This window comes from Suricata suricatta, chromosome 8 (assembly GCF_006229205.1).
Source record: "Suricata suricatta isolate VVHF042 chromosome 8, meerkat_22Aug2017_6uvM2_HiC, whole genome shotgun sequence".
In the NCBI taxonomy this organism is placed as follows: domain Eukaryota; kingdom Metazoa; phylum Chordata; class Mammalia; order Carnivora; family Herpestidae; genus Suricata; species Suricata suricatta.
The window spans coordinates 14,539,460-14,557,694 of record NC_043707.1 but is presented as its reverse complement, the minus strand read 5'-3'; the positions used below and the strand labels follow the sequence as shown (position 1 = coordinate 14,557,694).

General features: G+C 42.5%; 1 long non-coding RNA gene and 1 other non-coding gene across 2 annotated transcripts in view; both read right to left on the bottom strand.

Annotated features, from left to right (window-relative positions):
- The window catches only part of LOC115299350, a 127,282-nt gene extending 117,295 nt beyond the window's left edge, over positions 1–9,987 (bottom strand). Inside the window, exon 1 of the long non-coding RNA XR_003912146.1 lies at positions 9,938–9,987. This is a non-coding gene — a long non-coding RNA (uncharacterized LOC115299350). The remainder of the gene's footprint in view (positions 1–9,937) is intronic.
- Positions 3,415–3,486, bottom strand: TRNAA-AGC. Its single transcript has one exon. It is a non-coding gene; the product is annotated as a tRNA-Ala (tRNA).
- Positions 9,988–18,235: the final 8,248 nt, after the last annotated feature.

Sequence of the window (18,235 nt, the reverse complement as noted above, 5' to 3'; positions counted from 1 at the left end):
TTAAATTTTTTTAATTAAAAAAATAAAAATAATCTAGCCCAATTGTGAAACACTAGATATACCATTGGGAGACTATGCCCAGTAATGGTAACATTAGATTTGTATGCACTGTATCATTACAAATACTACTTTTCTTTATTCAATATATTAAAATTATTTTTTTTAATTTTTTAAATGTTTATTCATTTTTGAGAGACAGAATGTGAGCCAGGGAGGGGCAGAGAGAGAGGGAGACACAGACTCCAAAGCAGGTTCCAGGCTCCAAACCGTCAGCACAGAGCCCGACAGGAAGCTCAAACCCACAAACCGTGAGATCATGACCTAAGCTGAAGTCAGACACCTAGCCTACTGAGCCACCCAGGAGCCCCTAAAATAATTTAAAATCAAACAGCACAAAGAACCTCAGGATAGGTCTAATTCAACCTTTTAAATTCCTTTCCCTAATCTTCTGCTCCCTAAATTGATTTCCTTCAATCTTTCTGTGCAGACTCTTGGTTTCAAGTTTTGCTCTTAAGACAAAACAGCAATATGAGGATTTTAAGTTTCCTAAACCTTCCTCTTCTTGGCTGCTTGTTTTAAAATAAAATGATAGAGGGGTGCCTGGGTGACTCAGTTAGGTGGCTGACTCTTGACTTCAGCTCAGGACATGATCTCATCTCATGATTCTTGGGATCAAGCCCCACACTGGACTCTGCGCTGATGAAAGCATGTCTTGCTTGGGATTCTTTCTCTCTGCCCCTCTCTTGCTCACACACACACACACACTCTTTCTCTCAAAATAAATAAACTTTTTTTTAAAAAGCCAGATTCTCCTTAAAAAATAAAAATAAATGATAAAATAAAATAATGGAAACACTGAATTTCACCAAAGAAAAAGAAATGAGAAAAGTAGAGGCACCGTTTTTTTTTTTAAGCAATCTCTACATCCAAGGTGGGGTTCAAACTTACAACTCCAAGATCAAGGGTTACATATTCTACTGACTGAGCCATCCAGGTACCCCAGGACCTTTGCCTTTATACAGTTTCTGGCCATGGTCCCTTTAAGCCAGGGGTTTGATACTCCCAGATCTGTCCTTCAGGAACTCTGTGACCCAGCTGACCCCACAGCGAGGAGGATTATCGATTCTCTCCCTGCACACCTTCTCCTTCCTGCCACTGCTGAATATTTACTCCACAGCAATACAGAGCAGAAAAAGGCACCCAGATCATCCATGACGCCCATTCATAACTAAGGGAACACATCAGAATCAGCCTGGGGGCTCTTTATAAGTGCCTGACTCACTGCACCAGAATCCCCAGGGCTGGGGGCTAAATTCATGTATCTCACACATGGTGATTCTCATGCACAACCTCAATTAAAAACCCCTGCTGAAAAGCGCAGGTACAAAGTTTACAGAAAGAAATACTAATGGATTTCAGACACAAGATGTTAACCTCACCCAGAGACAAGAACCTCACAAAGTGATACTGTATTTTTCACCCATCAGATTGGCAAAATCAAAAGTTTGATCATTTTAGACAAAGAGCTAATCTCCCTAGTTTATAAAGTGTTCCTACAAATGAATAATGAAAAGAACAATAATCTAATCCAGTAATAAAAGGACAAAGAAGATGAACAGATAGTTGATAGAAAGGAAAATACTTCATTTATAATAAGAAAATCTAATGAAACAACCCATCCAAAGGTACCAAGAACTTGGTAATACAATGATAAGGTCATAGAGGAATAGCATGGTAAGAAGGCAAATTGGTCCAGCCCTACACAGGTAGTACCTATGGAAATTACTAGCACTTTTCATCTTTGAGCCATTAATTCTACTCCTAGGGATTTAACCAACTGATATAATTGCACACATGTGAAAAGATTTAAGTACAGGGTAATTCATATGCAGCATTGTCTCTAGCAGTAAAAGATCAGAAATAAGCCATTTACCAACAGAAAACCAGTTAAATCAATTATAGTACAGCCATACAGAGAAATACCCTGCTAGACACCCATTTAAATAAAAGAAGTCAGATCAGTGAAACAATCCCAAGACATCTTATTAAACGAAAACAAATTACAAGGTGTAAAACAGTATGTGATTAATGACAAAATTATTTTCAGTAATGATCACTTAATAATCACTAATAATCATTATTTCATCATAGTTTAAAGTAATTAACTATTTTTAAAGAATTCCTATTTTTAAAATATTCAAATTCCATACATACACATATAGCATATGTAGACTTGTCTCATATAGATAACCCTGAAAGAAAACTTGTATTATACAGATAACACACAGACATACACAAACTGATTACAGGGCAGAGGACCTGAACAGATATCTTCCCAAAGATACACAGATGGCTAACATGTATAAGAAAAGGTGCTCAACATCACTTATCATCAGGGAGTACAAATCAAAACCACAATGACTTATCACCTCAAACCCGTTAGATGGCTGTCACCAAAAAATATAATAATAATAATAATAATAATAATAACAAGTGTTGGTAAGAATGTGGAGGAAAGGGAACCCTGTGCACTGCTGGTGGGAGTGTAAATTGGAGCATGCACTATGGAAAACAGTATGTAATTTCCTCAAAAAATTAAAAATAGAACAACCATATGATGAAGAAATTCCATTTCTGGGTATTTATTCAACAAAAACAATAATTTGAAAAGATATCTGCACTCTGTATTCATTGCAGCATTATTTACAATAGCCAGGATATGGAAACAGCCTAAGCATTCAACAGATGAATGAATAAAGAAAATGGGGTGTTTATATACAATGGAATGTTATTTGACCATAAAAACGAAGGAAGTCTTGCTATTTGTGATGACATGGATGGAACCTGAAGGCACTACGCTAAAGAAAATAAATCAGAGAAATAGAAATATCCAATGATCTCACTTCTATGTGGACTACAAATCCAAGATCATGGATACAGAGAACAGATTAGTGGTTGCTGCTGGGGGTGAAATGGGCAAAGGGAATTAAAAGGTACAAACTTCCAGTTACAAAATAAATAAGTCATGGGGATGTCATGTACAACATGGTGACTACAGACAGTAATACTGTACTGCAAATTCATAAGCTGCTAAAAGAATAGATCTTAAAAGTTCTCATCACAAGAGCAATGATTTTTTGTAACTATGTATAGTGACAGATATTAACTATACTTATGGCAGTGATAATCTCACAAGATATACCAATATACAATCATTATGTTTGTACATCTGAAACTAATATAATGTTATATGTCAATTATAAGTAAATTTAAAAAAGAAAACAGAAGCATTACAAGCAAACCAGGAAAAAAAATCAAGTGCTTGGAGGCTAGATCATTAATTTGCAGATTGTACAGATATGTACTGTGGCTGTAATAAAGAAATATATTCCCCGAGCAAGGACACAAATAAGATGGAGATGCTGGGGATCGAACCCAGGACCTCATGCATGCTAAGCATGCGCTCTACCACTGAGCTACATCCCCACCAGCAATAGCACTGCTTTTCTAAACTGCTTTCATGAAATAAAACAGAAATCTGCTCCCTTAAAAGAAAATTACTCGTTACAGTGATAGCCATGAGGTTTTCTCTTTTGGGGGGGGGCGAGGGGCGGGACAGGTAATGCAGAGGATGTATATGGGGAAGTCCTAGGAATTAGATATAAAAGTAACTTACTTTTCTTTCTATGCTATTTGTATACTTGAGTATTTTTACCATGCAGGCATTACCTACTTAAGGCAAATAAAGATGTAAAATAAAAGAGAAAAGAAAGGCTAAAACTACTTTTCTGCAAAAATGCCCTCACTTTACAGATGGAAAACTGAGGCCAAATAAGAGTCTCTCCTATCCACAAAGCCTTCAGCTCCCCCAAGCAGTAGGACCACCTCCCTCTGAGCTCCAGAATCCTTTGTTCTTTTCAGGGTTAGAGACTCCAGGCCTTGTTGCCATCATTTCCATCCCTCTGCCCTCAGTACCCATCTCAGGACATCCATAATTTTTGTTAATCCTTTCATCCTGCAACCAAAGTTTGTTGAGGACTAACCATGGCCCAGACATTATGCTAAGCACCAGGAGTACACTGATAAGCCTCAAGGTCAAAATCCCTCCTGACCTTGTAGATAGGACTGCCGTGTACAGGCTATGCATTAACACAATTTCAGGAAATGCCATTCACATAAACTAATATTTAACTGGTACGCTCTGGATTTGTACCACGCAAATCTAACTATACCCAGTGGCCTTGCCCATATGTCCAATAGTCCAGTGGAGAAAATAAATTAATGAAAGATGTATAAATTTCTTTTCTTTAGAATCAGGGAATTAAAGAAAAGAACTAGGAGTTATAAGAAAGAACAAAAGGAGGGAACTATTTTGAGTTTCACATAAGCCATTATGAGAAAAATGATATTTAAACCAAGAAATTATATTAGGAATTTTTTTTTAGTTGCTAGTAATAGAGACACAACTTAGTAGCTTTAACAAAAGTTTCCAATTTCTCTTATTCCATGAGAAGCCAGAAAGCTAACAGCCTAAGACTAATTTGGCAGCTCCATCAGTGGTCAGGAGCCCAGTCTCCTTCTGTCTTTCTGCTTTACATTCCTTAATAAGTGGCTTCCATACTCTAGGTCACCTCAGCATCCAAAATGTTGCTAGACCTTCAGCCACCACATCGGCATCATAAACAACAGGACAGGGCAAGGACATTAGAGAACTAAAGGAACACACCCCCACCCATTTAAGGAGATGACAGAATCTTCTACTTCCATCTCATTGGTCAGAAGTTGGTCCCATGAACACACCAGACTGCAAGAGAGGCTGGAAACTGTAGTCTATAAAGCATCACCCAGAGTTGTTATTAAGAAAAGTGTATTGTTTGGGGAAGGCAATAAGCAGTTTCTCCTATGGACTGGGACAAAAACAGGAGTTAATTATGTGAAAGAGTTGGTGAGGGAACAGGTTCCAGGCAGAGGGAACACAAGTACAAAGTCTCCAAAAAGAAAAGGAAGTTGGTGTTCTCAGAACTGAAAGGAGGCCAGGGTGGCCAGAGCACACGAAGTAGGAGAAAATGAGGACCCAAGGAAAGGAGTAAGAAAAGACTCATACTCTTGTGAACAGCAGCAAACCCAGTGTCTACCTCCCACTCTAGACAAAGCCTTGAAATCACACACACACACACACACACACACACATTCATATTCTAACTTCACTTCTTCCTCACTGAGAGCCCTTGGGTAAGTCTTTTAACTTGTCTGGGCCCATTTCCTTACTTGTAAAACAAGAATTATATGAGAACAATCCATAGATACATTGTGTGGATTAAATGAGATAATGTATATGAGGAAGCACACAGCACCTAACACATATTTAGCACACATCATTATTTATTAATTATGTCTTTGACCACAAAGACTCACATAATTGTGACTAGTCAATAGTCAGGGTTGTATCCCCAGCTTTGAACAAATCACTTGGCACATAGCTAGTGCTCAAAAAATGGTAGCTTTTCCTACTGTGACTATTGCCAAGGATGGTCACAAGGATAGTTCATCAGATTTTTTTCCAGGCTCTTTCTTGACTCCTCATCCAACGCAAGCCAACTACAGATCTATCCAATCTTCAGATTACCTACCTTAATGACAAACTAGAAATAAGGGTGTGAGGGTGGGGGAATGCCATCTCAGGGAGCTAACAGACCCCCCAGGTCACTAGAGTCCTAATCTCTCTGCTTTGCTCAGGTTCTAAGAGTAAATAAGCTCAGTCCCCATGCAGAAATGCTTACTGCATTGAACTTTAATAAAACCCACACTTGGACTCCAGGAAATACTGCCATTTATATCCCCATTGATTTTCTAAGCCTATTTTATTCTTCTTCTTCCCGGTGAGGGTTGTATATATTTTTGCACTATATTCCTTTCATAAATAAGTAAACATGTAGGTAAATACTAATAAGAGCTAACAGTTATTAAGTGCTTGGCCCCATGCCAGGGATGGTGCTGCAGGGCTCTGCCTGTGTTATTTTGTTCTCCTATCACAACAACCCAATGAGGCTGGCATTCCAATGGCTCCCATTCTATCGAAGAGGAGACTGAGATTCCAGACATGAAGTCACTTCCCCCCAAAAGGAGCAGGGTAGATGCTATAGAAACAGTCTGGCAGTTCCTCAAAAAGTTAAACATAGAGTTGCCATATGACTCACCAATGCCACTCCTAAGTATATACCCAAAAGAAATGAAGACATGTCCATCCAAAATAAGGTGCACAAATGTTCATGGCAGCACTAATCATGATAGTTCAAAAAAGTGGGATAAATCCAAATATTCATCAACGGACAAATGGACAAACAGAACGTTATATATGCACACAGGGAAATACTGTTCAGCCATAAAAAGTAATGAGAGACTATCACACGCTACAACATGGATGATTCCTGAAAACATCAAGGGAAAGAAGCCAGACACAAAACCTCACATATTGTATGATTCCACTGATATATCCAGATTGGTCAAATTCGTAGAGAAGGGAAGCAGACTGGCAGTTGCCAGAGGCTGGAAGACAGAAGGAAATCAGGAGTGGAAATGGAAAATGGAAACAGGGTTTCTCTGGGGGATGATAAAAACGTTTAGGAATTAGATAGTGATGAGAGTTGTACAAATACACTAAAATCACACTTTTACATTGTGAATTTTATGGTAAATGAATTATATCTCAATTTTTATTGAAAAAGAGGTAGAGCATAGATTTAACCTTATCTGATCCAAAACCTCAATTACCACATTCTGAGCAGTTCATACAGAAAGAACCCAACCCAAACTCCACTTTGGTTACCAAGCGCCCGCCTTCCGTCAGTCCCCATGGGTCAAGCTTCCCAAGTCAAGGCCAGTCCAGACAGGGAAAAAATGCTGAGTGCCTGAACTAGGGCAATGGTTTGAAAATGCCAATAGTCTTTTATTTCCGCTAACTGGCCCTGAGCATGGGGCTGGCTCCCTCCCCGGCCTGGGACCCACAGGACCCACATTGTAGAGGAGCTGCATTAATCGAATGTATATATAAAAATGTATATGTGTAAATTATATACATGCATATATCTATAACTGTATATATACTTATATATGTATATGTGTATTTTAAATGTATATGTGTAAATTATGTCACTGATACACCCAATTTACACACACATACACACATACAAACACCTGAAGGAGGCCCCAAACAAAGAATATAGCCTGGCACAAAGGACAGGGGCTTTAGAGTTTGACAGCCCTGGGTTCACATCCTGACAGATCCTGAATCTGCCACTTAGGGGCAGAGTGACCTTAAGTGAGTCATGTCATTTCCCTAAGCTTCAGTTTCCCCAAATGTCAAATGGAGCTAATACTTCTACCTCTTTCATGGTTATACAGGGAACTAGGAGATGCTATATCTGAATGTTCCAGCACGCAGTGGGCTCAGGCAATGGTAGCTGTTATTATATTAGATGATTTGGTCACATTATTTCCTCCCACATAGTGAAGTTTGAGGAGGTGCAGTGACCATGTGGCCAGAGACTGATTCTCTAATTTCAGTGCATCTGGGATGCTTGTTTAAAATGCAAGAATCTCCAGGGGTGCCTGGGTGGCTCAGTCAGTTAAGTGTTTGACTCCGGCTCAGGTCATGATCTTGCAGTTCGTGGGTTCGAGCCCTGTGTGGAGCCCCCACTCTGAAGCCTGCTTCTGACTCTGTGTCTCCCTCTCTCTGCCCCTCCCCTGCTTGCTCATGCGCACGTGCTCGTTGGCTCTCTCTCTCAAAAAATAAACATAAAAAAACATTAACAAAATGCAAGGTTCCCCCCCCCCCCCCGGTGTTTCTAACTAGGGAGCGGTGGGGCTGAAGGTGCTGCATTTTTAAATAACCAACTCAAGGTTTAAAACTTTCAGATAACGGAGGTGGCTGGCTCAATTGAAAGAACATGTAACAACTCTTGATCTCAGGGTCAGGAGTTCTAGTCCTACACTGGATGTAAAAATGACTAAAATCAATAAACTTTTTTAAAAAAGAGAAATTAGGGGTGCCTGGCTGGCTCAGTTGAAAGACTGACTCTTGAGTTTAGGGTCATGAGTTCGAGTCCCACATTAAATGTAGAGATTATCAAAAATAAATAATAAACTTTAAGAAAGAAATCAGATGCCGCTTTGATTTCTAAAAAACAAACTGTTAGACCTTTTTTTCCCAAATGTGAGTCACCGACAATGGAATCCATCAACACAAACAGAGTTGGTTATTGGGGTTTATTTTAGTTCGGCCAAAGGGCCCCTCCGGAGTGCATGGAAGTCCTCACTCAGGAGAGCACCCCGCCAGGGGTTTATATTGGCCAGAGTCTTAAGATGCCCCAGGGCAGTGACTAGTCAACAGTGACCTGTTGACTTTGCCTTTGCCAGGTAGGGTTGTTTAACAGAATCTTAAAAAAAAGTTTATCGAATTACATTTCTAGGGTTACCAGAATGGAAGTGGTCGAGTGAAAACAATGGTTGGTATTTTAGGGTCTAACAAGCAAACAAAAACAAAACCTTTCAGATAATGACTCTCAGCCCTGGTTACACTCTGGAAAGGTTGGGCTTCTTTGTTTCAATGCCTGGATCCCACCCCTACAGATTCTGAGGTGTTGGGACCCTTGTGTTGCTGAGACATTGGTATCTTTTAAAGTTCCCGGATGATTCAGATACGCAGCCAGGCCTGAGAAGCCCTGCCTGAAGCCAATGCTTCTCAGAGGTGGTCCAGGGACGCATAGCATCAGCAGCGCAGGAAACTTTTTAAAAATGCAAATTCTGTCTTTCCCCAACCAACTGACTATGAAACTCTGGGAGTGGGACCCGGCGCACAGTGATTTAATACGCCCGGGGGGGGGGGGGCGGGGGGCAGGACCCCCCCACTATAAGGCATGCTGTCCCTTAAATTGCATAATGGGGGCACCTGGGTGGCTCAGTCGGTTAAGTGTCCGGCTTCGGCTCAGGTCATGATCTCATGGTCCGTCGGTTCGAGCCCCACGTCAGGCTCTGTGCTGTCAGCTCAGAGCCTGGAGTCTGCTTCGGATTCTGTGTCTCCCTCTCTCTCTGACCCTCCCCTGCTCGCACCATCTCTCTCTGTCTCTCAAGAATAAATAAAGAACATTTTTTAAAAAATTTTAATTGCATGATAAGAATCACGTGTGGTGTGCTTCTCGCTCACCCAGATTCTGAAAATTGGGAGTGGGCCTGAGTATGTGCATTTTTTAACGTTTTTTATTTACTTTTGAGAGACAGAGAGAGACAGCGTGAGCAGGGGAGGGTCAGAGAGAGAGGGAGATACAGAATCCGAAGCAGGCTCCAGGCTCTGAGCTAGCTGTCAGCACAGAGCCCAGCGCGGGGCTTGAGCCCACGAACCGTGAGTTCATGACCTGAGCCGAAGCCGGACACTTAACCGACTGAACCACCCAGGCGCCCCTGTGAATTTTTTAACAAGCACTCCCTTACTCTCCAACTACCAGAGGCTCTCAGAGCCCCTGAAATTAAATCCAAAATCGTCTCCTCCAGCCGCCCCTTCTGCGCCTCAGGCAACTCAGGGCAACTCTGGTTTGAAGAAACACACAGGGAACTAAAATCCCCCCACGCCCACCCTCACCACCGCGTCTTCAGCCTCAAGGTTTTCTTTAAACTGTTAGAGAGGCTGCACTCAGTCTCCCTGAAGAGCTTCTCTGGCAAATACCACAGCCCTCTGGGCCCAGGGACACGTTCGAGACCCCCAGCACACACCTGACGCCGAAGAGAGCCCTGAACACTATATAATACTACGTCTTCCCCGGATGAGAAAGTTTAATTTATAAATTCGGCACACTGAGAGACGGACAGTAACTACAATAAAACAATTATAACAACATACTGTGATAAAAGTTGTGAGAATGCGGCCTCCCAATCCCCTACTCACCCTTCTCGGGACGACGTGAGGTGCTCAACCGCCCACTCGAGGACGCGAGGTTAGGTGAGTGACGCATGCGCCCGCGCGATGAGGCGAAGTGAGGTGAGGGACACATGCGCCAGCGCGATGAGGCGAAGTGAGGTGAGTGACGCATGCGCCCGCGCGATGAGGCGAAGTGAGGTGAGTGATGCAGGCGCCATGACGTAGAACCCTGATGTAAGTGCGTGATGTAGCGCTGACGTAAGTGCGTGACATAGCGCTAGGGGCCCATTAACCTTCCGCGGATTCGTCCCAAGGAGGATCATCCGCTTCCAGACTGCATTTGATCCCCGGGTAAATGAAACTGTGGAAAGCGAAACCACAGATAAGGGAGGGGGACTATGTAATTACTACTGCTCCCAAACCACTGTTATCTCAGCCTCATGTTTATTTGCAAATAACCTCAATCAGGGACTATTAAAGTATATCTACATACCGCATCTATATAAACACACCACGTGCACATACACGTGTACAAATACCCGACAAAAACACTTCCTGAAAACCCTCTCTGCCCCTGCCCTACACACATCACACCTCTCTCTACCCTTCTACATACTCAACTGTCAGAAGCTTTGCTCTTTCCGAGCCACCCTAGGGCTGGAGATCTTACCGAGAGGCTGGAACCCACCATCAGTAGTGAACAGACATTTACGGTCTTCTACCCAACAGCAACCCCCTTCTTCCCTGCCTGTAACTCCTCACTTTTGTGCAGGGATCAGGTGGCCAAGCACTCAGAAAGGTGCCCCATCTCCAGGAGATAACTTCTAAGCTAAAGGGTCACAACTTTTGGGCCCACGAGCAACTTTTTACTTTCTTTTTCTTTTTTAGTTTTATGTATTTATTTTGAGACAGAAAAAGCACAAGTGTGAGCAGGGTAGGGGCAGAGAGAGAGAGGGAGAGAGAATCCCAAGTTGGGATTCTCAGGGCTGGAAGTCACGAACCAATCGTGAGTTCACAACCTGAGCTGAAATCAAGAGTTGGACACTCAACCGACTGAGCCAGCCAGGCACTTCAGCTCCTTTTTTATAATAAAAATGTTCATAATTCCCCCATTACTCTTCCTGAAGGGAAATTCAACACATTATCTTTTTGAACATAATTTTTTGTTAAATCAATGTAATAACTTGATTGTAATACAAAGAAAACATAATTAAAGGATAAGTATAAAAGAAATAATAGGCATTTTTGATGTGTAAATGCTTAGACATCCTAACAAAAAAGACCTCAGAATGAAGCAGCCAGATACTTACAGCTGGACTTAACTAGAAAAGCAACAGCCAGGTAAACATGGGCAGGCAGGGACCCTACTGATGGTCCCTTAAACACCACTGAGCTGGTTGCCACCAGCGATGTGAGTTCCTGAAATAGAGAAGGAACATGTCTTGTCAACATTCTCAACATAACAAACTTCCTTTGTTACAATGTATAGCTGCATCCCTGGAAAAGTTGGTCTATGTTAAAACCCTCAAAGCAAGTTGTGTTTATACAAAAGTGGAATTAGGTTCTTGGCTCAGATAATTATAATGAATGTCTAGTAGGGACAATATTTCCTGGAGGAACTGACCTGTGCATAGGATATGGAACATCCCCGACCCCCAGCACTCTAAATGCCCCTGGCACTCTCGGATCCTTGTGACAAAAAAAAAAAAATACCCTCATACATGTATGAAGTCACCTCCTGTGATCAGTACCATTTCTATGGAAAACTAGAGGTTCAAACAAGGAGATGACCCTCTTGTTCCCTTCCTCCCACCCTTTTCTGTTTTGAATGCTATTGCATTCATGTCCTGTCATGCAAGCATGTCATGATGCTTGGAGTTTTGGCAGTCATTTTGAGACCATGAGGTATAGACTGAGATTTCACAGATATACCACCCTAGTGCCTGGCCATCATTGAGTCACTTCCCCAACTCTCTCACTGCCTACCTCCAGACTTCAATTATACAAGTTAATCAAATGCCTTTATTGTTTAAGCCTTATTTCTTGAATCTTTTCTCATTTACAGTGGAACATATTTTTACTGAGAGAGGTAGGACCAACATGCCAGTGTGGGTTGGTAGAACAAATTTAAAAGATCCAGGCCATAAGATGATTTGATGCTTAGAATTTTAAGTATTCTCAGCAAAAATAAACAAACACCTGATTCCTAATTATAAGATGAATAAGTTCCAGGTAATGTACAGTATACGACTATACTTAACTATATTGTATATTCGAAAGTTGCTGAGAAAGTAGGTTTTCACAGGCATCTGGGTGGCTCAGTCAAATAAACATTCAACTTCAGCTCAGGGCAAGATCTCATGGCTCATGGATTTAAGCCCTACTTTGGGCTCTGTGCTGACAGCTCAGAGCCTGGAGCCTGCTTTGGATTCTGTATCTCCCTCTTTAACTGCCCCTCCCCCACTCTCTCTCAAAAGTAAATACACATTAAAAATTAAAAAAAAAAAAACAGGGGCACCTGAGTGGCTCAGTTGGTTAAGCATCCGACTTCAGCTCAGGTCATGATCTCCCAGTCTGTGGGTTCAAGCCCCACATAGGGCTCTGTGCTGACCGCTCAGAGCCTGAAGCCTGCTTCAGATTCTGTCTCCCTCTCTCTCTCTCTGCCCCTCCCCCGTTCACACTCTGTCTCTCTTTCTAAAATAAATAAACAAACAAAACAAAAACAAAAACCAAAAAGAAAATAGACTTTTAAAGCTCTCACCACAAAGAAAAAAAACCACCTATAACTATGTGAGGTGATGGATGTGTTAACCAACGTTATTATGTAATCATTTTGTGATACACACATGTATCAAATCATTACATTTTATACCTTGAACTTGCACAATGTTGTATGTCAGTTGCATCTCAATAAAGCTGCCAGTTCGGGGAGAATATGTGGAGGGAGGAGTGTGCTGGGTTTGCCACAAGTTTTTTAAGTTAAATCTAGAGAAAGCCCTCGAGAAAAAAATTTTGTTTTTTATTTTTTTTAATGTTTATTTATTTTTGAGAGAGAGAAAGAGAGAAAGCATGAGCAGGGGAGGGACAGAAAGAGAGGGAGACACAGAATATGAAGCAGGTTCCAGGCTTTGAGCTGTCAGCACAGAGCCCAACACAGGGCCCAAATCCATGAACCACAAGATTATGATCTAAGCCAAAGTCAGACGCTTAATGGACTGAGTCACTCAGGTGCCCCAGTTCATTGCCTTTTTTTTTTTTTAATAAAAAATTTGGTTCACTTCTCTCCTAAAGCCAGGCTATAATCTTATTTTGTTTGTTTGTTTGTTTGTTTGTTTTAGAAGAACTGGAGACTCTGAGGGTGGGTGGTCAGAACCTGCATCACACAATGGGTCCCTTTAGACTTTATCATCCCAGGGGTACACATTAGGAAAGCTGAGAGACATTATAGCACAGTGGCTGAGCCTCGTGTCTTTAACATCCAAAAGTTCAGACTGCTATTTATCACTTGTGCCACCTTAGGCAAGTTTCTAACCTCTCTCAGCCTTGGTCACCCCTGCTGTAAAATGGGTTTAGTAATAGTGCCCACCCCTTGGATGGTTCTGAGACATGAATGAAATAACATACATACTTAAGAAATAGTAGCTGCTGTGGTTATTACTGTATCTTGTCTAAAACCTGGGTTTTCAGTCTTCCCTTTCCCAACCAGGGTAATGACCAGGTGTTCACAAACTTTTAATTTGAGTAGATTTCTGAGCCCCACCTGACCTCTATTCTGACCTTAGTAGCTACTCTCCCCTCCCTACTCTAACCCAGTATTAATATGTAAGGCACAGTTTTAACATGCCAAGGACTGAGCTTGCTCTTTACTGAATTACTTTATTTAATCCATAATTTTATTACACCCATTTCACTGAGGAAGAAAGTGAGCCTTAGAGAGGAGAGGTTAAGATCATACAGCTGGGAAATGGGCTCTGAAGCCAGGTGTGCCTGATTCCCCAAAGTTGAAGTCATTTTAAAAGTTCTCCTGTTGGCACACTCAGCTAAGCATTTAACTCTTGATTCTGGCTCAGGTCATGATCAAGTCCCACTGGGGGCTCTGTGCTGACAGCATGGAGTCTCCTTGGGATTCTCTCTCTCTCCCTTTCTCTTGCCCTTTCCCTGCTCACACACTCTCTTTCTCTCAAAATAAATAAAAATTTTTTTCCAAAAATTCTCCCAGGGCACCTGGGTGGCTTAGTCAGTTAAGCATCTGACTCCAGCTCAGGTCATGATCCCACAGTCCATGAGTTTGAGCCCCACGTGGGGCTCTGTGCTGACAGCCTGCAGCTGCTTCGGTTCTGTGGCTCCCTCTCTCTCTGCCCCGCCCCCGACTCACAAACTCTCTAAAATAAACATTTTTAAAAAATTTAGAAAAAGTTCTCCCCACAGAGGTATTGAGGGGTCAAATAAAGACATCACCCCGAAGACTAATTCACATTTGATCTCTACACACAGGTACCGCCTCATTATTTATTCCCATTTTACAGATTGGAAAACTAAGTCCCAAGGTCTACTCCAGCAGCAGAGAAAGACCATCTTTCTGACTTCACCCCTGACTCAATCTGTGTCCCAAGCTTGGAGAAGAAGATGGGGTGGCACAGTGGGCCAGAACTAGTACAGAGATCAGAAAGTGCAGTTCTGACAGGAATGAGCTGTGTGACATTGAGTCATTCACTTCCCCTCTCTGAGCCATAGTTCCTCATCCCCCACGCAAACTCTTCATCTGTGATCCTTTCATCAGCCCCTGGTGGGAAAGCCCCATTCTCACCGTCTGAGCCCCCATCCCCCATTCCTAACCCTCACCTTCAGAGAGTGGAAACACAAAGAGTAATAAAATACAAAGAGGTCTGCTTTTCGGAGCCAAAGTTGCTGTCCTTTCAACGACAAAGGGAAACAAAGGGATCTGCATTAACCACTTACACACTAAACTCGCCTGAGCTGGGTGAGGGACCATATCTGCGGGAAGCACTGCCACGCTGTGGCCACTGGGCTCCACTGCAGGCCACCTCCAGGGACTTGCAAGGTTAAGTCCGTCACCAGCTCAGAGGCTGTGACATTCAAAAGGAGGGGAGGAAGAAGGCACAGTTGGCCTTTGGTGGGTGGCAAAAATCAACGCGGCCTAGAGGAGAGAAAGGGCAATATGGCAACTAGGAAACACAAAAGCTGTTCCTTCACCTGGAATGCTTCCCCCAAACACAGACATTGCTCCCTCTCTCAGCCCTCCAAGCCTGGTTCACATGTGCCCTTCTCTCACCTCGGTATTTAAAACAGTGCGTGGGTGCCCGGATGGCTCAGTCAGTTAAGCACCGGACTCTTGATTTCTGCTCAGGTCATGATCTCATGAATCATGCTCTGCACTATCAGCAGAGCCTGCTTGGGATTCTCCCTCCCTCCCTCCCTCCCTCCCTCTCTCTCTCTCTCTCTCTCTCTCTCTCTCAAAATAAATAAATTTTTAAATTAATAAATAAAATGTAATACCTGCAGTTCCATCCCCTGTGCTCCATTATTTTCCCCCAAAGTACTCATCTCTGCATGTCTTAGTACTTTAGACCACCCCTCTCCCCTGACTACAATGTCAGTCTGACCAGGACACAAATTTTTGTCTGTCCTACTTGCTGCTGTGTCCCCAGCACCTAGGATATTGCCTGACCCACATCACATTTGTATATTAAATGAAGGGGTGAACGAATGGACTGGTTCAGTTCCTTGGGCAGGTGCCTAAGGCTCTCTTAGCCTCAGTTTCTTCAACTGTAAAATAAGGATAAGAAACAATCCTTTCGTTATCTTCCTCTCAGGATTGCACTGAAGGACAAACAAGTTCCTGTTCGGTGGGTTCTGCTGTAGGTTGAATAGTGTCCCTCAAAACTTCACATCCACTTAGAACCTAGAATGACATCGTATTTGGAAATATGGCCTTTGTAGATGTAATTAGTTATATGAGGTCATCGTGGTTTAGGACGGGCCCTAAATAACTGGTTTTCTTACATGCTGAGGAAAGGGCACAGAGAGACACCCAGGAACACAGGCAAGAAGGCCACGGAGGCAGAGATTAGAATTATACCACCAAAAACCAAGAGCACCAGGAGCTCTCAGAAACCGGAAGAGACAGGAAGAGCTCTTCCCTTTCTTTTTATTTTAAATGTTTTAAGTTTATTTATTATTTATTTTGAGAGAGCAAGAGTGTGTACAGAGGAGGGACAGAGAGAAATAGAGAGAGAATCCCAAGCAGGCTCTGCGCTAGCTTGATCCCACACACTGTGAGATCATGACCTAAGCTGAAAACAAAAGTTGGATTATCAACTGACTGAGCCACCCAGCGCCCCATGACTCTTCCCTTTAGAGGAAGCGCAGCTTTGCTAACCCCTTGAATTTGGACTTCTAACCTCCAGAACTGTAAGCCAATAAATTTGTGCTATTTTAAGCCACCTAGTTCATGACACTTTGTTACAGCAGTCACAAGAAATTCATACAGGTTTCAATATAAAACACCGGAATTACACGCATCTCCTGTTCACCACGTAAGCACAGATGTCTTATGACAGTATTTTTCACTATGCTTCACCCATTCTTTCCCTCTTTCTGTTTCTCAAACACATGACGATCATGCCTACCCCAGGCCCTTTGCACCTGCTGTGAACTACTACATGAACCTCACTTCCTTCTCATCTTCCCCCATGGCTCCTTGTCATGCTTTCGGTCTCTGCACAAAGAGCGAGACCTGCTTTGACCACTTTATCCATTCCTCCCTATCACCTGATTTTACTTTTTTTTCTTCACAGAACTGATGAATCTCAAGTCATCTTAATTATTTTATTTAGTTGCTTTTTTTTGTCTGTAATGAAGATAAGTTCCCCAAGATCAAGAACCCCTCCTATTTTACTGCTGCATCTCCAATACCTAGAATGGTGGTTGGCAAGTATGAAGTGATTATTGTATCAGTGAGTTTTATAGGTAATAATATCTGTAACTATTGTTATTACCCCTATTTTGTAGTTGAGAAAACAGACACAGAGACGTTCTGTAGCTTGTCCAAGGTCACAGAGCTATGTATTAGCTTCCTAGGCTGCCATAACAAAACATCACAACCAGGTGGTTTTAACAATAGGAGTTCACTGTCTTACTGTTCTGGGGGCTCGAAGTCCAGGATCAAAGTTCCTGCAGGAATGATCTCTTCTGAGGGTTAAGAGAGACCAGTATGTTCCAGGCCATTTTCCTTGGCTTACAGGTGGCTCCCTTTTCTCTGTGTCTCTTCATATTGTTTTCCCGCTGTGCTTGTCTGTGTACAAATTTATCCTTTTTATGAGGACACCAATCATATTGGATTAGGGCCTACCCTAATGACCTCATTTAATTTGATTACGTCTATAAAGACCTTATTTCAAATAGGTCACATTTTGAGGTCCTGGGGGTTAGGATTTCAACATAAGAATTTGGGGGGAGTGGAAGACACAATTCAACCCACAAGAAGCCAGTATGTGGCAGAGGCAGGATTCAAACCCACATCAATCTGACACGACATCACTGAAAGAGAGATTGAGGTGACTGTAGTGAACTATGACATTAGTGACCCCCATTGGACTTCTCCCACTCTCAATTGACCTGGCCACATGACTTGCTTCAGCCAATGGGACATTAGAAGGCATGAAGCTAATAGAGGCTTACATTAAGACTTGTCTTGTTCTGGGGCGCCTGGGTGGCTCACTTGGTTAAGTGTCCAACTTCGGCTCAGGTCATGATCTCATGGTTTGTGGGTTCAAGCCCTGCGTCAGGCTCTGTGATGACCACTCAGAGCCTGGAGCCGCCTTCAGATTCTGTGTCTCTCTCTCTCTGCTCCTCCCCTGCTCACGCTCAGTCTCTCTCACAAAAATAAAATAAACATTAAAAAATAAAAAAATAAATAAAAAGGCTTGTCTTGTCCTTGAGGCAACTGGGTGGATCAGTTAGTTAAGCCTCCTATTCTTGATTTCAGCTCAGGTCATAATCTCAGGGTCATGATCTCAAGGTCATGAGATTGAGCTCTGAACCAAGCCTACTTAAGATTCATTCTCTCTCAAAAATAAATAGAGGGTGGAGCCAAGATGGCGGAGAAGAAGGGAGCTCTGTAAACTCCGTCCGCACCATTTATCGAACTGAGGATATTATGCTCAGCTGCGAGAGCGGAAGGAGAAAATACGAACTCCAGAAGGAATAGAACCTCGAAGATACCTGAGTGAGTGGGGGCGAACGGGGGAGATCCGAAAACGGGCCAGCCCGGGACAGGCAGGGGAGGTAAGATCCCCAGCCCAA